Source organism: Oryctolagus cuniculus, chromosome 16 (assembly GCF_964237555.1).
Source record: "Oryctolagus cuniculus chromosome 16, mOryCun1.1, whole genome shotgun sequence".
NCBI lineage: Eukaryota > Metazoa > Chordata > Mammalia > Lagomorpha > Leporidae > Oryctolagus > Oryctolagus cuniculus.
The window spans coordinates 43,914,591-43,939,571 of NC_091447.1; the positions used below are offsets into that span (position 1 = coordinate 43,914,591).

Sequence of the window (24,981 nt, forward strand, 5' to 3'; positions counted from 1 at the left end):
GAGGCCTTATTTTTCTCTATTTCTCTATCTCCGGGCATTCCTATTTCTCCTATTTTACTTCTATCTGCCAGCATTCCTATTTCTCTCATTTTACTTCTAAACTTCTGTTTCTCTTATCCCTGCGGCTTCCCGGCGCCCACCCCGAGGCTGCTTCTCGGCGCCTCACCCCGCGGCGGCTTCCCGGCTCTGCGCCGCTTCAGCCCGCGCTTCTCTCATCTGCACGGCTTCCCGGCGCCCGCCCTGCGGCGGGTTCCCGGCTCTGCGCGGCTCGGCTTTGCGCGCTCCGCGGTCTCCACGGCCTTCGCGCCCGCACCACGGCCTTCGCGCCAGCCCCGCGTTCCCTATTTATTCACGCCCCGTGCTCTCTCTGCACGCGGCGGCTTCCGTGAATCACACAGCGTAGCTTACGTTTCCGCCACTGGTATTCAGTCCAAGTTCCCTGGACTAACCTGGCGAATTCCAACCTGGCGGCCCACGTCTCTGCCTCTGGTTCCAGATCTTCGCCTTTTGCTCCCCGGGCTGACTTGAAGAATCCCAAGATAGCTTACGTCTCCGCTTCAGCCTGCACTCGCGGCTTCATCCTCCCTAACATTTTTCTCTACCCGGTATGTTTCCCTAAGTTTTCTTCCAACAATATTCCTCCCTCATTTCTCCTGGCCTCTCCCCACAGTCCATATCCAAGTCTAAGTTTCTTATAGGTTTCACTTTCACTTTCAACCTGCAGTCCGTATCTGAGTCTAAGTTTCTTCTTGCTTTCACTTTAAATCCTAACTTCTTTCCCACAGTCCGTATCCGAGTCTATGCCTAGGCTTTCAATAGCTTCTTCCGGCACCTTTTCCGTCCGGCTTTCCCCTAGGCTCTTCTAGTCTCTCTCTCCGGTATTTTCCCACTTCTTCTTGCTTCTTCCCTCCTAAGTTTCCTATCCGAGTCACGGCACCATTATGTCGCTCCCCCTCTTCATGGAGGAACGACACTAAGCCCTGCCTAGGCTTCATATCCGAGTCACGGCACCATTATGTCGCTCCCCGTCTTCATGGAGGAATGACACAGGACCCTGCGCTGTTCTTTCGTCTGCTCGGCCCTCCCCGGGTTTGCTGCTGGTTCTTCCCGGGTTGGCTACCGACCCTTCCACCTCCGTGGAAGGGCGGGTTCCCCCTGCCACATTCCCCACTTCCGCGGGGGAGCGGCACACCGCCGGCCGGCTCTCTCGGGGGCTGCACAGGTGTTCCCTCAGATGTTCCCCTTAGATGTTCCTCGTGCATGTTGTCTCTCTCCTCCTTTATAGTCCTCTTCCACCAATCCCAACTCTGCTACCCACACGCCGAGTACGCTGCTCTCCTCCAACCAGGAGCAGGTCCTACAGTTTATTGGTTGAACTGGAGGCAGCTGCGTAGAAGCTGTTTCTCCCTTCTCAGCGCCATATTGTGGGAGAGCAGATGCATAGAATAAGTCTTAATTCCAGTAACTTAGTCTAGTCTGGGTTGCTCTCCACAATACCACCCTTTCTTTTTTGAGCTGTGTGATCATCTTTTTTTTTAATAGAAAACTTTTATTTAATAAATATAAATTTCGAAAGCACAATTTTTGGATTATAGCAGTTCCTCTCCCCTATAACCACCCCCCTGACCCACAAACCATCCCATCTCCTACTCCCTCTCCCATCCCATTCTTCATTAAGATTCATTTGTAATTATCTTTATATACTAAATAAAGATTATCTTTATATACTAAATAAAGATTTCAACAGTTTGCACCCACACAGACACACAAAGTATAGAGTACCATTTGAATACTAGTTTTACCATTAATTCTCATAGTACAACACATTAAGGACAGAGGTCCTACATGGGGAGCAAGTGCACAGTGACTCCTGTTGTTGATTGAATAATTGACACTCTTATTTATGACATAAGTGATCACCCAAGGCTCTTGTCATGAGCTGTCAAGGCTATGGAAGCCTCTTGAGTTCACAAACTCCAATTTTATTTAGACAGGGCCATAAGCAAAGTGGAAGTTCTCTCCTCCCTTCAGAGAAAGGTACCTCCTTCTTTGATGGCCCCTTCTTTCCACCAAGATCTCACTCACAGAGGTGATCATCTTTGAATACTGACTGCGATTCTTTGCCATGTGGAAATTGATCTATCTCTCCAACTCCGTGATTTTACTTTTCATATACTATACCAACATTTTTTAGAAGATACGAGATAAAAATAATATATTAATTAAAATTATGTGGCATTTAACCTCATGGTTAGGATGCCCACATCATATATTGAAGTACTTAGGTTTAAGTCTCAACTTTGGCTCCTAGCTCTTGCTTTCTGCCAATGCAGACTCTGTGAGGCAGTAGTGATGGCTCAAGTAATAAGATCCATGTCATGTATGTGGGAACCTTGTTAGTGTTTCTGGCTCCTGGCTCTGGCCCCAGCAAGCTCTGGCTGTTTTAGGGCATTTGGGGGAGTGAACCGGTAGATGAAAGTTCTCATTATCTACCTCTCATTATCGATTAGTCTCACTATCTATTAGTCTCATTATCTACCTCTCATTATCTATCTAGCTCTATCAATCTTGTTATTTCTCTACCTCTCAAATAAATAAAAAATAAAAAGACAAAGTGATTCTCTGTCCCTTAACTTTTTTTGAAAGATATTTATTTATTTGAAAGGCATAGGGGGTTGCGGGAAGGCACAGAGACCAAGAGAGAAGTCTTCTATCCACTGTTTCACTTCCCAAATGGCCACAACAGCCAGGGCTGGCACAGGCTGAAGCCAGGAGGCTGGAACTCCATCTGTGTCTCTCATGTTGGGTGGCAGGGACCCAAGTACTTGGGCCATCTTCTATTGCTTTCCCAGGTGCATTAGCAGGGAGCTGGATTGGAAGTAGCTGGGATGTGAACTGGTGCTCATGGGGGATGCCATTGTTGTGGCAGCTTAACCCACTGTACCACAACACTGGTCCCTCTCTTAACTTTTTTTTTTTAAAAGATTTATTTATTTATTTGAAAGGCAGAGTTACACAAAGAGAGGAGAAGCAGAAAGAGAGAGAGAGAGGTCCTCCATCCGCTGGTTCACTCCCCAATTGGCCACAATGGCCAGAGCTGTGCTGATCTGAAGCCAGGAGCCAGGAGCATCTTTCGGGTCTCCCATGTGGGCGCAGGGGCCCAAGGACTTGGGCCATCTTCTACTGCTTTCCCAGGTCATAGCAGAGAGCTGGATTGGAAGTGGAGCAGCCGAGTCTTGAACCAGTGCCTACATGGGGTGTTGGCGCCTCAGGCCAGGGTGTTAACCTGCTGCGCCACAGCGCTTGCCCCATCTCTTAACTTTTAAATTTGAAAAATAACAGACTTCTGGTTGTCATTAAACAGCATTCTTAGCACTAAATTACATGTCTTATGGTTGTTCAGGCAAAAGCGTTCCATTGATCTTAGTATTGGTTGTCTTGTTCTGGAAAATATAAATCATTGCTGGGAAAGATGGAGTTTCTTTTATGAGTCCTCCTGTTAGCAGGCTCAGGCTGTGAGATGTGGACAGGGAGGTGTGTCCTTCCAGCAGAGAGATTCCTTCCTTCTGTTTGTCTGAGTTTTTTATACCACTCCAGCGGTGGTCAACCTCATCAAGCGCCGACACTTCTCGTCAAGCCTCCACTAAGTGTACAGTGTTGTACACGACTCTTATTTCAGTAGTTCAATCTCCTTTGCTCTGTACATTGAAGACTCCATACAACTTACTGCAGTTCAGTAGTTACTTTAAACTTTGTGGGAACATGCATTTTACGAATACCAGGATGCCCCTTTTAGAGCAACATTACACCAGTCATATTGATGATGAATTACTTTACAGATTTAGATGCTTTTGAAATCTGGTCTGCATCAGGTATGGTACCTGTTAGTTTAAATGAGTGAAGGGAAAGAAAGTGACTTTTTTCTTGACAGAAAATAGTATGCTTAATGAATTTGGATGGAAGTCGATACTGGTTTAAAATTCGGTAAGCTACTTATTATATTTCTGGGCTGCAGGGTGTAGGTCCCCCAGTTCCCTAGATGTGTTCATCTGGCATTTGGGGGTAAATGATTTTGACACTTGTGCACAAGAATGTCTTGCTTCCATCATGCAGTGTGTCCCCAGCCTCTGCACGTTGCTTTAGCCAGGGTGTTCATGCCTCTGATTCCTTCCAATGAGAACAGAAGATGGAAAATATAATCAGCTCATATATAAAAAGCCCTGTTTTTTTTAATATTACCCTTAATTACTAAGTAAGTATGAAGCTAAATCCCATACTTGAAGCTATCAAGTTTACCTCATAACACCAACTTCAAATGTAGGAGAAACAAACTTAAAGGGGAAGAAAGCATAAATTTTGTTTGAAAACAATCATTGTGAATCTGCTTGAAAACCAATTAAAAGCTGTGCACTTCATTTCTGGAAGACCGTCTTTTTCACATGTCATTCAGGATGTGATCACTCATCAACTTTTAGATAGATGTCTGCTCATGTTTCTAATTTTATTCATTGCAATTCCAATTCATCAAAGAATCTTAGAAAAAAATCTTTCTGAAATTTCATACACAATAGCCACAAAAATAAAATATTTAGGAATAAATTTAACTAAAAAAGTGAAAGATATCTTTAATGAGAATTATCAAGCACTGATGAAAGAAGTCATCAAGGACACACAAAAAATGGGAAGATATTCCTTCTTATGATTTGAAAGAGCCAGTATCATTAAATTGTCTTTACTGCCTAAAGTAATCTACAGATTCAATGCAATCCTTATCAAAATACCTATGGCATTCTTTACAGAATTAGAAAAAACAACCCTAAAATTTATATGAAATCACAAAAGACCCACAATAGCCAAGGCTATCCTGAACAAGAAAAGTCAAGCTGGAGGCATCATCATACCTGACTTCAAAGCATACCACAAAGCTATATTAATTAAAACAGCTTGGCACTGGCATAAAAACCAACACATAGATCAATCAATGGAGCAGAACAGAGAACCCAGAAATTAATCCAAATACATATAGCCAACTGATTTTTTTGACAAATGCGCTCAGACTATACAGTGGAGTAAGGATAATCTCTTCAATAAATGGTGCTGGCAAAACTGGATATATGTATGTGGAAGATCGAAATTAGATCCATTCGTCTCGCCATATAAAAAAAATCAACTCAAGATGGATCAAGGCTGTGCCTAGGCTGCCTCTGGCAATGGAGTCGCAGCCAGAGAAGCGGGCGGCCAGCGAACCTGCCAACTCGGGAGGGGAAGGCAGCACAGGTGGGCCGCTGCAGGTCGCCGGTGGCTGTGCGGCACACAGCGAGGACTGCGAACCCCTGCTGCTCAGGCTGTGAGCACAGATAAAACAACAGCCCATGGAATGTGAATCGATGGTTGATGCAAGTGAAGGGCAAACTCCAGAAAAATCATGCAAGAAAACCAAATCGAGGATAAAACTGAAGACCTGGAGGATGAAATCGAAGAGGTAGAAATTGCTTATGAAATGAAAAGTATTGCATTAAACAGGATACAGCGTTCAACTGCACTTCAAAATAACCTGGAGAGAATTGATGCCAAGAATAGTGAACTCATGGATAACATGACACAAGTATTAAAGCTAAATAAATAATAAGATCACAGGAGGAATCTCAAAATTTAGAGGGGAAAATGGCTTGATATCAAAGAGAAGAGATTGGATTTCAAAAAAGCTTCAGAAAGTAAGCTTTTAGAAATGCAGACTGTAAAGAACAGACAGAAAGAAGATTTGGACAGTATTGAGAATTCCGACAAGATACAGACCATACGACAAACCTACAGATGGAGATAAACACACTGCAGTCATTCAGCTTGTGTTCCAGAACCTCATTCGGGGAGCAGAGCTAACTGGGCAGAGGATTCTGCTTTGACAGAAATTGTTCTGCAACTAGAGAAGAATCTCACCAGGATCTAATGAGAATTCTCCTGTGGCATTTTTGCTTTTGCCTTTGATGTGTCATTTAAATACTAGATTTCAAGAGAACTGAGTTCTTGGAACTATTCTAATATTGCAATTTTTTTTAGCTTGAGTCAATAATATGAAATCTTATTTTAAATATTACAATTAAAGTGACTGATGTACTATAAAAGAACCCTGAAATCTTATCCTTGAAAGGAAGATGTTTGGTCCAACTTTGCATTGAACATGAACATTTTCTATAACATTCCTGGCCAGTCTTACTTCTTATTATGAATACATTTGTGCATTTGTCACACCAAAGTATTAGAAAAGTATATCCAATCTGTTAGCAGTTTCTTTCTTTTTTTTTTTAAAGATTTATTTTATTTATTTGAAAGACAGAGTTACAGAGAGAGACAGAGACAGAGAGTCTTCCAGCAGTTGGTCCACTCCCCAGATGGCCGCGACAGCCGGAGCGGAGCAGCTGGGACTAGAACTGGTGCCCATATGGAATGCTGGCACTGCAGGCCAGGGCTTTAACTCACTGTGCCACAGCAGCAGCCCCTGTTAGCAGTTTCTAGTAATTATTTGTAGTAGGATTGCAAGTTACTCTTTTTCTCTTTCTGTATTTAGTATGTATTACTTTTATAAGTTAAGAAATAAAAGGAATAAATGTTACTTTTTTTTTTTTTTTTTTTTTTTTTTTTTTACAGGCAGAGTGGACAGTGAGAGAGAGAGACAGAGAGAAAGGTCTTCCTTTGCAGTTGCTTCACCCCCCAATGGCCGCTGTGGCTGGCACACCGCGCTGATCCGAAGCCAGGAGCCAGGTACTTATCCTGGTCTCCCATGTGGGTGCAGGGCCCAAGCACTTGGGCCATTCTCCACTGCACTCCCTGGCCACAGCAGAGAGCTGTCCTGGAAGAGGGGCAACTGGGACAGAATCTGGTGCCCTGACTGGGACTAGAACCCGGTGTGCCGGCGCCGCAAGGCGGAGGATTAGCCTAGTGAGCCGCGGCGCCGGCCTAAATGTTACTTTTTTTAAAAAAAGATTTATTTTATTTATTTGAAAGAGTTACAGAGAGATTTCCCAGGCCATAGCAGAGAGCTGGATAGGAAGAGGAGAAGCCGGGACTAGAACCAGCGTCCATATGGGATGTGGGCGCCTCAGGCCAGGGCGTTAACCCGCTGCGCTACAGCGCCGGCCCCAAATGTCACTCTTAATAAAAAAAAAAAGATGTATCAAAGGCCTAAATTTAAGGTCTGAGACTGTGAGTTGCTTGAAGAAAATGTAGGGAAACATTAAGACGTTTGTGTAGGGGATGATTTCTTCAACAAGACCCCTAAAACACCAGCAACAAAGCAAAACTAGAAAAATGGGATTATAGCAAACTCAGAAGCTTCTGCACAGCAAAGGAAATGCAGAGGCATTCAACAGAGTGGGAAAAAATATTTGTGAGCTACCTGTTTGACAAAGGATTAGCATCCAGAATATATAAGCAACGTAAAACACTCAACAACAAAAACCAATCCAGTGAAGACATGGGCAAAGGACCTTAACAGAAACTTCTCAAAAAGAAGAAATACAAATAGTCAACAATTACATGAGAAAATGCTCAACATCACGCCATTAGGGAAATGCAAGTCAAAACCACAATGAGATAGCCGGCGCCGTGGCTCAATAGGCTAATCCTCCACCTTGCGGCGCCGGCACACCGGGTTCTAGTCCCGGTTGGGGCGCCGGATTCTGTCCCGGTTGCCCCTCTTCCAGGCCAGCTCTCTGCTATGGCCAGGGAGTGCAGTGGAGGATGGCCCAGGTGCTTGGGCCCTGCACCCCATGGGAGACCAGGAAAAGCACCTGGCTCCTGGCTCCTGCCAGGATCAGCGCGGTGCGCCGGCTGCAGCGGCGGCCATTGGAGGGTGAACCAGCGGCAAAGGAAGACCTTTCTCTCTCTGTCTCTCTCTCTCACTGTCCACTCTGCCTGTCAAAAAAAAAAAAAAAAAAAAAAAAAAAAAAAAAAAAAAACCCACAATGAGATATCACCTCACCTCTGTCAGAATGGCTAAAATCCAAAATATAGAGAAAGGGGAACTCTTATGCACTGCTGACGGAATATGAATTAGTGCAGCTGCTGTGGAAAACAGTATGGAGATTTCTTAAAAAAACTAGAAGTAGGGGTAGGTATTGTGACATAGCAGGTAAAGCCATCTCCTGCAGTGCCAGCATCCCATATGGGCAACAGTTTGTGTCTGCTGCTCAACTTCTGATCCAGCTCCCTTCTCATGGCCTGGGAAAGCAGTGGAAGATGGCCCATGTGTCTGGGCTCCTGCTACCCATGTGGGAGACCCAGATGAAGCTCCTGGCTCCTGGCTTTGGCCTGACCTTTGTGGCCATCTGGGGAGTGAACCAGTGATGAAAGATCTCTCTGCAAACTCTGACATTCAAATAAATAAATAAATCTTTACAAAAAACCCTCTAGAAATAGACTTGCAATATGATCTGCAATCCCACTACTGTGTATATACCCAAAAGACGTGAACATGTTATCAACAAGATACCTGCTCCACCATGTTTATTGTTCACAATAGCCAAAATTTGGAATCAACCAATGTGTCCATCATCAGATAAAGAAAATGTGGTATATATATATATATATATACACACACAATGAAATATTATTAACTATAAAAAAGATTGAAAGTCTACCATTTGCGTAAAAATGGATGTAACTGGAGGACATCATGTTAAGTAAAATAAGCCGGACACAGAAAGACTAATACTGATGTTCTCCCTTATATGTGGGGGCTAAAATTAGAAGGAAAAAAAAAAAGGAAACTCAAAAACAAAAAAACAAAGAAAGAAATGCCTGTGAGTATTAGTATTGCTACAAGTAGTTTTATAAAATTTTGTTTTATACCTTTGTCAAACTGATGGTTAAGTATATTATACTACTATAGTTTTAATAATCTGTGATTATAGGGCTGGCGCCGTGGCTCACTAGGCTAATCCTCCGCCTAGCGGCGCCGGCACACCGGGTTCTAGTCCCGGTCGGGGCGCCGGATTCTGTCCCGGTTGCCCCTCTTCCAGGCCAGCCCTCTGCTGTGGCCAGGGAGTGCAGTGGAGGATGGCCCAGGTGCTTGGGCCCTGCACCCCATGGGAGACCAGGCAAAGCACCTGGCTCCTGGCTCCTGCCATCGGATCAGCGCGGTGCTCCGGCCGCAGCGCGCCGGCCGCGGCGGCCATTGGAGGGTGAACCAACGGCAAAGGAAGACCTTTCTCTCTGTCTCTCTCTCTCACTGTCCACTCTGCCTGTCAAAAAAAGGAAAAAAAAAATCTGTGATTATATTAAATTCACTGTATATGGGTGAAATGGTCATTTTTCCATTCAATTATTGTTTATAGCTATTGTCTATATTTCTATTAAACTGCAGTCTTTTTGCTTTTTACTTGTTAAACTTATTTGGTGAAGCATTAAGCCTTTTTACTGTAATGTAAATTTAAAATATTTTGTCTCAAAAACTAAAAAAGAAAAAAAGGGAGAAGAAGGGAGAGTGGGATGGGGAGAAGGAAAGGGAGGGAGGAAGATGGGGATATCATTATATTCTTAGAATTGTACCTATGAACTCTATTTAATCTGTTAAAAACTTACTAAAAATTAAAAAAGGAAAATAGTATCTTTCCAGCAGACACCTCTTCCCCCCTTTGTAGTTGGTTTCCACATTTAAGAGATGATGTGGTTCTGAGGGAGGCTTTGTTATTCTATTATGGTGTAGGGAAGGTCTATAGAGATGCCGTGGATGATCCTCACAACCATGAGACAGGTGGAATCAAGATCATAATGCGTAATAATGCATAATGTAAGATCATAAAGCAGTCCTGTACCTCAGTTCTCTTACCAAAGAGTACGTGGCTACCCTGGAACCAGAGCAGAGTGGCTGGGTTTTGCGGCCAGGACTCATGAGTTCAAGCCAGAGCTATGCTATTGATAAGCTCTGTGATTTCAGTCAAGTCCTCAAGTTGCCCTAAGCTTCGGTTTCATAACTATTAAATTTTGTTCCTGCTAACCATCTTACAGGGTTCTTATGAGAATTAGATAAGACCATGTGTAACAGGCTGATATAATAGTGATTATTGTCATCACAAGCTCTTTATATCTTCACTTGATTTACCATAAGTTCACTGTTGTTGCATACAAGTTGTTTCTTCCTTAGTTTTCAGGTGGTGGTAGAAATAGTAGATGGAAAATGCTGAGTGAAATAAGCCAATCCCAAAGGGACAAATACCACATGTTCTCCCTGATAGGTGACAACTAACTGAGCACCAAAAAGGAATCCTGTTAAAGTGAAATGAACACTATGAGAAACGGTGACTTGATCAGCCCTCGCCCTGACTGTTGATGAACAACTTAATATGTTATCCCTCTTAGTATTTTTTTTGTTTGTTCTACTTAATACTTTTGGTTGAATACTGTAATCAATACACAATTATTCTTAAGTGCTGAAACTTAACTGAAAATGTTAGAGTCGACGGCCCGAAAAACGTCACCAAGAGACATCTCTTATGCAAACAGCAAGGGGAAGCTTTATTGATTATCCAGCATGCTGGGGCTGTCTGATCATCATGAGCAGAGCAGCCCCGAATAACCAAAGGTTAGGGTTTATAAAGGCAAAAACCGCAAAACTGGGAAGGGGAAGAGAATACACGGTTGTTAAGGGGTTGCTAAAGTCTTACAATCAGCAATTATGATCTTAAGACATAGACAAATTACATCTTCATTATTAGCCCAGGTAACCCAGGTGCAACCTTTTTACTTTTAAGCTTGAGCAATCATGCTAGGGGTTTCTGTGTGTTGCCAAGGGTGATGTAGTGCACTGCTATTGTCCGACTATTTGAGATCATAGTTTCGGACCAGAGTCTCACGGTGGGGGGGGGGGTGTTGCTTTCCCAGAATGCAGTCTCAAGTGCTCCAAAATGGAGTCCCTACTGTCAAGGTGCTACTTCATTCTGTCTTATTTTTACAGCTGCACCAGGAAGGTTTAAACCTGTAAGCTTAAGCTTAACTTTTTACACCCACACATATACAATTTTAACTCTTCAAAAAGTGATCGCTGTTAAATATAAGAGTGGGAATAAGAGAGGGAAGAGATGTGCAATTTGGGACATGCTCAAGCTGACTTGCCCCAAATGGTAGAGTTAGAAACATACCAGGGGATTCCGATTCAAGCCCATCAAGGTGGCATGTACCAATGCCATCTCACTAGTCAAAGTGATCAATTTCTGTTCACAGTTGATCATAATGATAGGACTAAGAACCAAAGGGATCACATAAACAAGAATAGTGTCTGCAAATACTAGCTGATAGAATAAAAAAGGGAGAGAACGATCCAACATGGGAAGTGAGATACACAGCAGACCCATAGAATGGCAGATGTCCTAAACAGCACTCTGGCCTCAGAATCAGCCCTTAAGGCATGTGGATCTGGCTGAAAAGCCCATGAGAATATTTCAGGCATGGAAAGCCAAGACACTCTGTTAAAAAAAAAAAAAAGAAAACCTAAATGAAAGATCTCCGCGAGTGAGATCCCAGTGAAAAGAATGGGTCATCAAAGAAGGAGGTACCTTTCTCTGAAGGGAGGAGAGAACTTCCACTTTGACCATGGCCTTTTCTAAATATGATCAGAGTCGGTGAACTCAGGGGGCTTCCATAGCCTTGGAAGCTCATGACAAGAGCCTAGGGTGATTACTTAGGCCATAAACAAGAGTGTCAATTTGTTAAGTCAACAACAGGAGTCACTGTGCACTTACTCCTCATGTAGGATCTCTGTCCTTAGTGTGCTGTACATTGAGATTTAATGCTATAACTAGCACTCAAATAGTATTTTTCACTTTATGTTTCTGTGTGGGAGCAAACTGTTGAAATCTTTAATTAATGTATGCTAAACTGATCTGTATATAAAGAGAATCGAAAATGAATCTTGATGTGAATGGAAGGGGAGAGGGAGTGGGAGAGGGGAGGGTTGCGGGTGGGAGGGACATTATGGGGGGGAAGCCATTGTAATCCATAAGCTGTAGTTTGGAAATTTATATTCATTAAATAAAAGTTAAAAAAAAAGGAAGTAATAGATAGGTAAGTGGGCCTTTACTTCCAGTCTTTTATTGAGACAAACCCAAGCCGAAATCCCTGCAGTTTATCTCTGGACTACTGGAATTGAAAAGATGTACAAAAAAATGCTGCCAGCAAATCACAGCATTCACTGGCGTGCATAACTTTTGCCATAACCTTTGGCCTACCGAATCTGGACTTTGGATTCAGAATAGCATTTTGTTTTAAACTTAAACAATAGACAAATAGAAAAGAAACACAGAATCCTGCCAGTTGGAATCTATGACAAATCAGGCCTTTATTTTGTAATTTTATTTGTAAAGTTATTTCTAAAGGAGGTAAGGGTGCTTAGCATCGCTGCTTAACCTTGCTTAGGAACTTAGTTACAGGTCCAGGACGGTGGCCACCGTCTTTAATGATGGACGTTTGCTTTCCATCTGTCAATGACTTGTCTAAAAGAAATTACACTGAGGAACAGTTATCTAAGAGACATGCTCCCTGCCCACCCATATGGGGGTTTTATCTTTGCATTAGTTTGATGACTAAAGGCATATGCTACCTTAGCTCCTAAAGAATGAAACCAGCTTCTGATTTTATTAAAATGCTCTTAAGGAGATTGTCTATGTTAGTGTCCCCAGTATAAAGTCACATGTGACTTTGAGAATTGAGAATTGAATCCCAGGAAAAGCTTCGTCTCTTCCAAAGGCACCCTTTTTGACAATGAGGGCTATGTAATCACTTGCTTGTGCTTGCTTGTAATCTCAGCTTCAAGGAGCTTAGAACAAAATTTAGCTCAATTTTGGCATTAAGGTTGAATAGCTAGCTTATTTACATTTTACCTTTCTTTCGACCTTGCTAGATTTTTATTCATATCTTTCTTTTATTATAAGCCATATCAAATAATTTTTGGAAAGAACTGTGATATAAACAGGAATAGAATAGTAGATGTTAATGGAACTTACAGAAGTAAAAGGAAAAAACAGAGAAAGGAACAATACTCCTCCTCTTCCTCCATTTCCTCCCTCCCCCCCCATCATCAATCACAGAAGAGGCTGGTGGTACTTATTAGTGCAGGAAAAGAAATTTAGAGTATTGTTACTTGTATCAAAATGCTTTTTAAATATTGGAAAAATAGAGAAATACATAACATGCACACATGTACACACTACCTAGATTCAACAAATAATTGTTTTCACCGCATTTTCTTCAGGGACAAAGATTTTTAAAGTGGTGACAATAACAGCTATAATCAAAGCTTTCCTTTATGCTCCTAATCCCTCCGTGCCCTCCCTCAGGTTATCCTTGCTCTGATGTGAACTTTACTGTGTGGACATTTGGATGTTACTGCATGTAGCTTTTGTAATTTGCTGTCTTTTTTTCTCCCAGCAGTTTTTTTTTTATTTTTATTCATTTTAATAAATTTAACTCATGTTAATTGCCAAGCTAGTTCCCTTGTATAAATGCAAGGGAATTTATTTATTAATTTCTGTACTGAGGACATTTAGGATTTTTTTTTTCAATTTTCCTTCTGCTACAAATAAATGAGTTGATCAAAATTCCTCTTTTTATTAAGTATGTTTTGGGAAGATGTGTATTTGGGGGTAAAAGGTTGACAATAAATGTAACAAATAACGTATGTTTGATACTACAAGTGCTGTGGAGAAATAAAAACAGGGTAGGTGATGGGAAGTAGATATGTGGAGGGGTTTGCAATGTTTTGTTGTGTGGCAAAGAGTATCAAATTATGATATTTTCCTTATGAGTAAAACTGCTCATATTTAATGGACCTCCTAAAATTTTTTTGTGCTACCCAATTGATTTAAGTTCCCTAAATTCAAACGCTCCTTACAATACAAAACTAGGCACGAACTTATGTTTTCACCTCTGATCAAAACAAACGTGCAGAGTTCCTGCAGCCATCTCCTTGGCACGGCCAACACACTTTAAGACAGTGGAAGAAATTCAACATGCTGCATCATGTCAGTGGCTGTGGCTCAGGTTCTCTCGGGTTTGGTTTGCATTTCCTACTCGCTGCCATGAGCTGACACAGCTTCCCCACCGCTCTTTACTGCCTGAAACAATGCAACACCTTTGTTTCTCTAGTGCAGCCTGAAATCATCTGGCCCACTTGGTCCAAGAGCCTACCTTACCTCTGAAGTCTGCCTCTGTTCCTTGCTAATTAGCTGGAGTCAGGTACAGCGGGACTCCTCCAAAAGCACCTGGGCCTGTGAGGTCACCCGCATGAACCAAGATGGGCTCACTTTCGTTACTCCGTGATACAAACTCCCCAAATCAATCAACTCCTGATAACCCTTGCCCAAAAGGATCCGCAACGCCCAGTTTGAGAAACTCTGATTTAAATCTATAGAGTTAGAGCTCAAGGAGGACCATGGCCTCTAACACGATTTCTGGAATAAACTGCCCAAACAGCTGAGCCACGTAGAAACCTTGGAGGTCCCGTTCCTTGGTTTGCCTGGGTTGGTGTGAGTCAGCCTTTCTGTTACAGGGAAGAGCAGGGGGAATTTGCTGGGCTGTCCTTTGTTCTATTATCAGACTTCCTTGTGCTTCCCAGTCTTCCCAGCTCCAGAAATACAACAATGGTCTCTTAGTTTGGGTTCATTTGCCGAATCTCTTATATCTGTTCACTGCTGTTTTTGTGACATAGATGAATATTCAGTAAGGGTGATTCCAGACTTCCAGTTTCTAGTCTATTTGGGTATAGATTCCTACGGGTAAAGGGCTAATACAACTGCCCCTATGAAAATGAATCCAGTTTTTGTTTCATTATTCACAACCTGGATCATCAAATATTTTTTCTGGCAGGTCAGTGTTATTACATATATAACCAGAACAACTGTTATAGCTAATATATACTAATAGTATTGATAGAAATGACTTCACTGAAAATTTGTTGCTTGCCTGTTAGATATTAGTACAACTAAAAATGAGCACAATTAGGGAATTTTGCTCCAATAAAGGCGAGAAATTTTACATTGACTGGGTGTGTGTATTTATATGTTTGTGTATGTGCTCACACATGTATAATGTGTGTTGTTGAATCATGTGACACTGCAGCTTCTGTAGGCCAAAATACATGTATGTATTTATTATATACTTTTCAGATTTGGCTGCCCTACCAGAACAATAACAAAGGTAACAATGTCTAGTTTTCTTTCCTTAAAAAACAACAACAAAAAACCAAACTAGTCATATGGGTCTTTTTTTTTTTTTATTTGAAAGTCAGAGTTACACAAAGAGAGAAGGAGAGGCAGAAGCAAAGAGAGGTCTTCCATCCGTTGGTTTACTCCCCAGTTGGCCGCAATGGCCAGAGCTGCGCTGATCCGAAGCCAGGAGCCAGGAGCTTCCTCTGGGTCTCTCACACGAGTGCAGGGGCCCAAGGACTTGAGCCATCTTCTGCTGCTTTCCCAGGCCATAGCAGAGAGCTGGATTGGAAGTGGAGCAGCCGGGACTAGAACTAGCGCCCATGTGGGATGTTACATCCTGTCTTTTAGGACTCAGTGCAAATCTCACCATGAAGGCTGCCATCGCCATTCTAGGGCAGTGAGGGTCCTTCCAGCTGAACTCAGTGATTATTCCTTTGCTACCATTGTTTTAACTGAACAATTCTTTGTTACTTTCTTTGTAAATAAATTATAAACTTGGGAACAGAGACCAAACCAAGTCATCCATATACTTGTGTTGACAATAGGGTAGCATTTTCTTTTTTTTTTTTTTTTTTTTTTTTTTTTATAGGCAGAGTGGACAGTGAGAGAGAGAGACAGAGAGAGAAAGGTCTTCCTTTGCCGTTGGTTCACCCTCCAATGGCCGCCGCTGCAGCCGGCGCACCGCGCTGATCCGATGGCAGGAGCCAGGATCCAGGTGCTTTTCCTGGTCTCCCATGGGGTGCAGGGCCCAAGCACCTGGGCCATCCTCCACTGCACTCCCTGGCCATAGCAGAGAGCTGGCCTGGAAGAGGGGCAACCGGGACAGAATCCGGCGCCCCGACCAGGACTAGAACCCGGTGTGCCGGCGCCGCAAGGTGGAGGATTAGCCTGTTGAGCCACGGCGCCGGCTAATAGGGTAGCATTTTCATTGGAGGATGGATTTGAGGACTTAGGTGAATAACCTACAAGCACAAAAATCTGATTTTTAGAATATCCTAACGTTTACCAACACCATCTTGAACAAAAATTTTGTCCCCACATCTATATCTCAGAAGTCAAGGATGACTTTTTTTTTTTTTTTTAAATCATAGTGCAGGAAAGACCTTCAGGTAATTAATGACAATGCTTCAGCTAAGTTTTCCTCCCTTTGGTCCTTTCTATTTTTGTAAGAGAACTCAGTGCCCTAAAGGGGAAGAAAGATAATTGTTCACAATCAATGCTTATGGACCAGACACTTAATCTGAACTTAGCCAAAAAAGTCAATATTTAGCTGTTCCTTATCAGTGTGGAAATGTCAAGCATAGTAAGAGACACGGACACATTTCCAGCTGATTTCTCATTTTTATGTTTTGATGTTCAAAGCTGTATGGAAGAATTTCAACATCAGATAAGACAAAGTGGCCTTTGGAAAAATAAAGGACAATAAATGACAATCCTTGCAGCTGGTGGGCCCACCGTTTATGAGAGGAACAGGCACTGCATTCTAATTTCTCCTCGCTGTTCCTTTGGTCACCTTCCCCTGCGTGGTGCTTGCACTTGATCAGTATTCACAGCAGGCAGCTTTTAAGAGACAGCAATGAGAAATGTCTCCTTGCTGAGTAAAGTCATAATTTGTTGCCACCCAAGACAATTGACACAAATTGTTTGCATTTTAAATTTGCTGTGGCTGGGAGTAGATGCATCAAACATGAAGAGAAGGGTGATGGGCCTGCAACACAGGAGCTCTGCTGGGGTTTCCCTGAAGCTACAGCCAGTGGATGCATAGAGCAGAGGTTTGCAAAATTTCAGGAACTTCAGAACCCTTTCAGAATTCCATCCAGCTCCACAGGACTCCAGCTGACCTCACCCACATAATTGCTGTTGAAAGTTGTATTTTGTTAAAAAGCAAGGTTACATCGGAGAAACCTGTAATGATACATTTAATGAGATGGTTGGACTGTCTGTCAGCACTGAAGCGTTTGGTTATGGAAAAAAGGAAATAGTGTGAAAAGAAAAGGCGGTGACTTAAGTGGCTAAATATGCATTGTTACAGTGGACGTTTTAAGGAATTGTGAATTGCGGGTGGGCTTGGCATTTTAGAGAACATGAACAGGAGATTTGAAAACTGCTGATAGAGGCACCGTGGCTCATTTGGCTAATCCTCCGCCTGCAGCACTGGCATCCCATATGGGTGCCGGGTTCTAGTCCCAGTTGCTACTCTTCCAGTCCAGCTCTCTGCTGTGGCCCGGGAAGGCAGTGGAGGATGGCCCAAGTGCTTGGACCCTGCACCCGCATGGGAGACCAGGAGGAAGCACCTGGCTCCTGGGTTCAGATTGGCTCAGCGCCGGCCATAGCGGCCATTTGAGGGGTGAACCAACGGAAGAAGAACTTTTCTCTCTGTCTCTCTCTCTCTCACTGTCTATAACTCTACCTGTTAAATTAAAAAAAAAAACAAAGAAAAAGAAAACTGCTGATAGAGAAAATATGGTTTCCTTTAGGAATACAGCTAGAAAGGACCTGCACAGACCAGATTCACAGAGCAGAGCAGCGAGGCACTGAGAGTTCAACAAGGGTGGAGATAACGCTCCAAACTGTCCACATAGTGAGAGGCACATGGGTGCTTGTCACTCCTACAGGTCCCCAAGACCTTTCCCGTGGAGACCTCGGTTCAGGGTGTGAACACATTAACTGGGAGGCCATTAGACTGAGGCAGCTCCAGTGCCCTACATTCCTATGAAGCAAACCAGGACCCAACTTAATGTATATAGTGAAGTGCTTATCCTGTCGAATCCCAGTGACTAATCTCTAACCAGGGACTTTCCCCTGGAATGATTCAACTGCAGCTATTTCTCCACTTTACCCAATCAAGTATTTTCTTTGAGTCTTCTTTCTTATGTCCCTTTTGTGAAGTCCCCAAACTGCTTGTGGCCTGGAGTTACTCATTTCATGAGTCACTCAGTGTTCAAATACACGCTTTAATATTTTAGTTTGTCTCCATTTGTCTTTTCACAAAGGAAATGACTGGGGTGTGGGGAGGGGAGGGTGGGAGACCTATATATATATATATATATATATATATTTTAAACTTATTTGACAGGTAGAGTTATAGACAGTGAGAGAGAGAGAGAGACAGAGAGAAAGGTCTTCCTTCCGTTGGTTCACTCCCTAAATGGCCTCTATGGCCAGTGCTGTGCTGATCCAAAGCCAAGAGCCAGGTGCTTCTTCCTGGTCTCCCATGCAGATGCAGCAGCCCAAACACTTGGGCCATCCTCCACTGCCCTCCCGGGCCGCAGCAGAGAGCTGGACTAGAAGAGGAGCAACCGGGACTAGAACCTAGCGCCCATATGGGATGCCGGTGCCACAGGCAGAGGATTAGCCAAGTGAGCCACTGCGCCGGCCCTGAGACCTATATTTTTTAAAAAGAGTCCTGGGGTGTTTTATCATCAGGCAGATCTGGAAACACAGTTCTGCAACACCCTTGGGTTATATAGTAGATACTCAGGAATGGGGTGAATGAATGGGTGGATGAGACCATGATGAGGATGCCGGGAAGGCGATCTCAGTCCCTTGTTTTGCTGTGTGCTCAGTGTTGTGCCAGGGCCAGGCTGTGCACAGCCCACTCCCAGTCACAGGAGGAATGACCTCAGAGGCCACTGCTGAAGATTTGTGATATCAGGTGCAATCCTATTCTTTCCCTGGTCTGGCGCTGGAACGTCGTAGTGACACAGAAAAGACTGTGTCCTAAAAAGAGAGTTGATGCTGAAAGTTAAAAACAGAAAGAACTTTTTAAAGTCTGCCTTACGAAGAAATCTTTTTTTGTGTTTCCTGCTGTTGTAGATCCCACTAAGCATAAACCATTCTTCTTTAACCCTTCCGTAAAGACACAGAGGAGAAGTGGTGCTGAGTGTGGTATTCTGATCACTGTGTGGATGTACAGCTAATAATTTTTTTTTTTTTTGACAGGCAGAGTGGACAGTGAGAGAGAGAGAGAGACAGAGAGAAAGGTCTTCCTTTTGCCGTTGATTCACCCTCCAGTGGCCGCCACGGCTGGTGCACTGTGGCTGGTGCATTGTGCTGATCCAAAGCCAGGAGCCAGGTGCTTCTCCTGGTCTCCCATGTGGGTGCAGGGCCCAAGGACTGGGCCATCCTCCACTGCACTCCCGGGCCACAGCAGAGAGCTGGCCTGGAAGAGGGGCAACCGGGACAGAATCCGGCGCCCCGACCGGGACTAGAACCTGGGGTGCCGGCGCTGCAGGCGGAGGATTAGCCTATTGAGCCGTGGCGCTGGCCTGCAGCTAATAATTTCTGTACTATTTGACAACAATTTAGTTCTTTCTCTGCTGTAACTGCATGCCGTAGTAACTTTGTTATGGTCCCCAGGAGACTCATTTAGGCCTCTCTATGGCAAAAGGGAAGGCCACCCCTCCACACAACTTCTAATACCTTGTTATAATAAAAGCCTTGGAAAAGGAGCTTAGGGGACATGGATTGGACATGAAGAGTGGGAAGAGGAACCCATGCCTTATTCCACTATAAGGACACATGGTGGGTTATGGGACTGGATTGGGAGAACCCATCATCCCTTTTGTTCCAGTTCTGACCACCTGTCATCATCATGAGGCTAATTTGGGGTTAATTTCTATAGACTATTTGTTAGCTTTACATTACTTAAAACACAAGGAGCTAGTTATGAGGGAAGACGGTTTATTCTGGCTCACAGTCCACTCTCTGTGCTGCAGTCCCTTTGCCTGTGCTGACAAACTCGAGCTTTCTTCACTGCCACAAGAACGCGTCTGGAAGCCCGCCCTTTTTATCTCTCTCCCTCCTCCCTCCCTCCCTTCCCTCCTTTCCCTCCCTTCACTCCTTTCCCTCCCTTCCCTCCCTTCCCTCTTATGGCAGAGTGAGAGAGAGAGAGAGAGAGAGAGGGAGAGATCCTCCATTTTCTTTCTTTCTTTTTTTTTTCTTTGACAGGCAGAGTGGACAGTGAGAGAGAGGGACAGAGAGAAAGGTCTTCCTTTGCCGTTGGTTCACTCTCCAATGGCCGGCGCACCACGCTGATCTGATGGCAGGAGCCAGGTGCTTCTCCTGGTCTCCCATGGGGTGCAGGGCCCAAGGACCTGGGCCATCCTCCACTGCGCTCCCTGGCCACAGCAGAGAGCTGGCCTGGAAGAGGGGCAACCAGGACAGAATCCGGAGCCCCGACCGGGACTAGAACCCGGTGTGCCGGCGCTGCAAGGTGGAGGATTAGCCTAGTGAGCCACGGCGCCGGCCAGAATTCCTTAAGTTTTATAAGGTCTTTGGTGTAGACTCTTGTAAAAAGTTTCTGGAAGTTTCAGTATAGTCACTATGTCCAGTGGTTTTGTTTTATCCTGACTCCCTCCAAAAGTATCAACAGATTACAGGCCTCGTTTCCTCTTATGTCAACAGAGTTGTCTGATCTGCCTTTCTCTATCAGCTTTTGCTTATTTGAGTCTCTTTCAGCTAGACCAGTACCTAAAACAAGGGTGTATCATGTATTCTGAGTGTCTCCTTTGAAAACTGTGTAAGTAAGATTTGTTGGAGCCATGTGAAAGTGTAGATTGCCTAAAAGCAGAACTATTTTTAGCTTAAAGGCAGAGCTATGTTTTCCCTCCTTGGCAAATTCCTTTTCTTTTGATGAAAGCTAAAACTTGAAGCTAGTGGTGACAGATTAAGGTCCTAATTGCCATGCTGTTCGAAATAAGGAGAGATGTTTATTGCTAATCAAGTAAATAGCAAGCTGAATCTCATCAGTGTAGTAAGAAGAGCCCACACTCAGTGGGTTAGTCTTATAGAATACTTTTTTCTAGCAAGCCTGGGAAAATCTGTGGAGTGCAGTAATAAAAACAGCATATGGTCTTTGCAGGAGCTCTGTCATACGTAAGCAATGTGCTGTGGGTGTGGTAATGAACTTCAGGTGTATTTGGCTCAAGACCTCTCAACTTGGGGAAGAGAAATTTTGTTTTTATGCACATATTGGAATGTGTTTTTGCATTTCTGGTATTTTTAAAAAAATAACTGAAGAACTACGTTATTTTTTATTCCTTATTTGGAAACTATACTGGTCAGCATAAGAAAATACTTAAGATCTTCAAAGGCATACTGTAGAGGTTTGGAAAGCATTTGGTTTGGCTTGAAGCAAGCTTGGCTAGTGAAGTGACAGGCACACAAGAAAGAACAACAGGTGAAAAAATGTGGAGTTTCTTTCATCTTTCAAAGGATTTTCTTGATGAATTGAAACAGCCATGAAAGTGAGCACTGGTCCTCATGCCCAGTGGCCTAAAAAGACTTAGCGTGGGCCAAATCAGAATCAGGCAGGGCCTAATGAAAATCAGGCAACAAGCCTAGGCCTAATTAAATATGTGTTCCCCACCCCCTGAATTCCCTATAGCTCGATTTTTAACCAAAAAAATCTGGTTTTGTGGTAGAACGATATTTCTCTCCTCTGACTCAGATAGAGTTGGTACAGAATAGCAAAGGCACACAGTGGCATTAGTAACTCAGCGGAACAGTGAGGAATCTTTGTTGGCTAAGTAGATTTTCTTGCAGGTCCCTTTATTTAAAAAATTCATTATAAAAATTAACTAATGTATTTCTGGACTGAAGTAAATAATATCTCTTGAAGTGGTGTAATGGAAGTCAGAAACAAAGTTTTTCATCTTCTTTGGGAAAATATTGTATTTGATTGTAACTATTTTTTAGAAGATCTTTTAAATAGCTTTCCCAAACTGATTTACAGGAGTCTTTGGAATCTATGAGTCATGAATGATTTTCTGATTAAGATCACAAGACAGATGTCTCCACAGAATTCTAGAAACTTTTAAAGCATTTTTGAGCAATGTGAATTTGACATTAGAATAGTGTCCCAGTTCACAGAGGACCTGGGACTGGCCCATTGATTTCCAGGCCCTCAGTTGAGGACTTCATTTTGGCCAGCACCTCCCATGAAGAAGCTGCTGCTTAGTTTAGTATTTGAATACGAATAAAACTTATATAACACAGGGAGATAACACCATTAATTTATTGTAGCATATTTATGAAGTCCTTGGAGATGCCTGAATTATAATGATTGGTGAGTCTGTTTTGTGTCTTTTCCAAACCCTTTGCTTGGGGAGCAAGTTTTGAAGTCAATGATGATGCCAGAGTTGGAAGAATTCTTGAGGCCCATGTTTGGGGAACAGTGTGGATCTACAGATTGCAGGACATTACAAATGTATACTGAGCACACGTCATGTAAAAGGAAGACAAGAGAGTCCACTTCTGCGACAGATCACTCCTTTTATATATATATATATATATATATAAAGATTTATTTATTTATTTGAAAGTCAGAGTTACACAGAGAGAGGAGAGGCAGAGAGAGAGCTCAGTCTTCCATGCGGTAGTTCACTCCCCAACTGGCTGCAGCAGCTGGAGCTACTCTGATCCGAAGCCAGGAGCCAGGAGCCTCCTTCAGGTTTCCCACAAGAGTGCAGGGGCCCAAGGACGTGGGCCATCCTCTACTGCTTTCCCAGGCCACAGCAGGGAGCTGGATGGGAAGTGGAGCAGCCGGGTCTCGAACCACATGGGATACTGTGCCCAAATGGGATACTGGCGATTCAGGCCAGGTCTTTAACCTGCTGTGCCACAGCGCTGGCCCCAGATCACTCCTTTTAAAGGGAAATAGAAGTGCAGTGCTCAACCACTGTCAAAGGGTAGCCATAAACAACAACAAACCATGCATTTTCAAAAGAAGGTTGGTAGCTGTTTTTCTTTTGAAATGCTTAATGAAAAGCTGCACCAAAAAAAAAAAAAAATTCTGTGGATTTGAAGATTCTGGAACAATCAAGAGGCAGGAACAGAAGCTCCTGTGCTCTGTCTTTGCTGGCTTTCATTGTTTTGGTTTCAGGCTTAGCAGTGGAGTGTTCCTGCCAAGGGAGTGTCCCTGTGCATGGGAGATTTTCTGCTTTGTTTGACTCCGGGGTTTGAAGAAGTGCCCTGGTTTGTATCAGTCAGTCATATATCAACTTAGTGGAAGGGAGCACACACCCCTCGAAACAATTTAAGGACTGGCAACTTATCATTAGAGTGAGTAATAGGTGGTGACGTCAATTTAGGAAAGGTTTCTAGAAATTAATTACTGGAATAGGCCATAAAATGTCACTGTTTTCCAACAATTAAGAACTACAATTCGATAGTGAGAAATTTGTCAGGGAAATATATTGATCATTTATCACTTTAGAAAAGGGTTCATAAACTTTTGTCTAAAAAGAGTCAGAGTAAATATTTTAGGCTTAGAACCTTTGTAGGAGTAGACAACAAATAAATGAATGACTGTGTTTCAGTAAACCTTTATGTATTACATGTATTAGGTATAAAATTTATTTAATCTTGACAGAGCTTAATATATCATTCTTCCTCTCAGTGTCTTTTCAGCAATTTGAATATGCAAAAACTGAGTTTAGCTCCAGGTTGCATAAAAACAGGCTGTGAGTCAAATTGGCCCAAGAGTCATAGTTTTTGTTTGCTGAACTTGCCTTAGAATATATGACCCCGTTATTATTTACACCAAAATGTCTGAGTAGTATTTTGAAGAGCAATACATTTTTCCCATGCATAATTATTTTATAATTCTGGTCTAATGATTATGACTTTAAAAATGCATTGTTTGGACCATATGAGGACTGCAGGATGGGGGCTAGCCAAGAGGCACAAGATTTGAGAAATTAAACTCTGACTGTGTTCCTCTCATTATGTTTTAATTCTGTTCATCAGTAAAAGGAACTTGTGTCATTGCCTTCCTTGTTGCAATGAATACATTTGTATAATTTTACAAAAGAGCAACTGTGTGGATTCTTTTGCTGCCTGAAGACTTGAGTGTTGGGCTCCTCTTCATAAAAGTTTCCATGACAATCTGGCCTGAAAGATTGACAGGTTTGCCCCCTTGGGGAATTTCTCATTAAGGAAGCTTCTCTGTCACCAGGAAGCTTTATGGGGGCTTAACAGTAAAAAGAAGGGATCAAATAGGACCTTTTCATAACCCATACCTTTCCCTCACCCTGGCCTGAAAGAGAGCCCGCTTCCTCCTGTGTGTGGTGCTGGGGATGTTCTGAGACTGAGGGGTTGGAGAGGACCACCATGCTGCCTGGGATCCTTGCTTCCGACTTGTAACTAAGTGACCCTAAGACAAGCATGAGCTATTAGTACAGTGGCTGAGCCAAGATTTGCAAGCTCCCCCCATGCCAGCTTTCTCTAAGTGGGTAGTAGAGTAATGGCTTCAGACCCCAGTTATCTGCGTCTTTGCTCTGGTACTCACTGTGTCACTTCCACATCTCTGTGCCTCGATTTCCTCATCTGTAGAAGGGTCATGGTAGTAATACTGTCCTCTCATAGTTTTGTGTAGATAAAGTAGGTTAGCAAGTGCAGCATGTTTTAGAACAGTGCCTGGCACACAGTACTAAATAATAAATGAAAGCTGTTATGATGATTTTGTTTCTTTTAAGCCTTGAAGGTAATGCAGCATTGGGAACTCTCATTTAGAGCAGATTCTTTTTTTTTTTTTTTGACAGGCAGAGTGGACAGTGAGAGAGAGAGAGACAGAGAGAAAGGTCTTCCTTTGCCGTTGGTTCACCCTCCAATGGCCGCCACGGCCGGCGCGCTGCGGTCGGTGCACCGCGCTGATCCGAAGGCAGGAGCCAGGTGCTTCTCCTGGTCTCCTATGGGGTGCAGGGCCCAAGGACCTGGGCCATCCTCCACTGCACTCCCTGACCACAGCAGAGAGCTGGCCTGGAAGAGGGACAACCGGGAC

The 24,981-nt window shown here is 43.2% G+C and overlaps 1 protein-coding gene and 1 pseudogene across 1 annotated transcript in view; both read left to right on the forward strand.

The window, feature by feature from the left end:
• MTERF1 (mitochondrial transcription termination factor 1) overlaps window positions 1-24,981 on the forward strand; it is a 232,828-nt gene that overhangs the window by 96,617 nt on the left and 111,230 nt on the right. The window lies entirely within an intron of this gene.
• Window positions 1,724-7,587, forward strand: LOC127492629 (centromere protein H pseudogene; annotated as a pseudogene).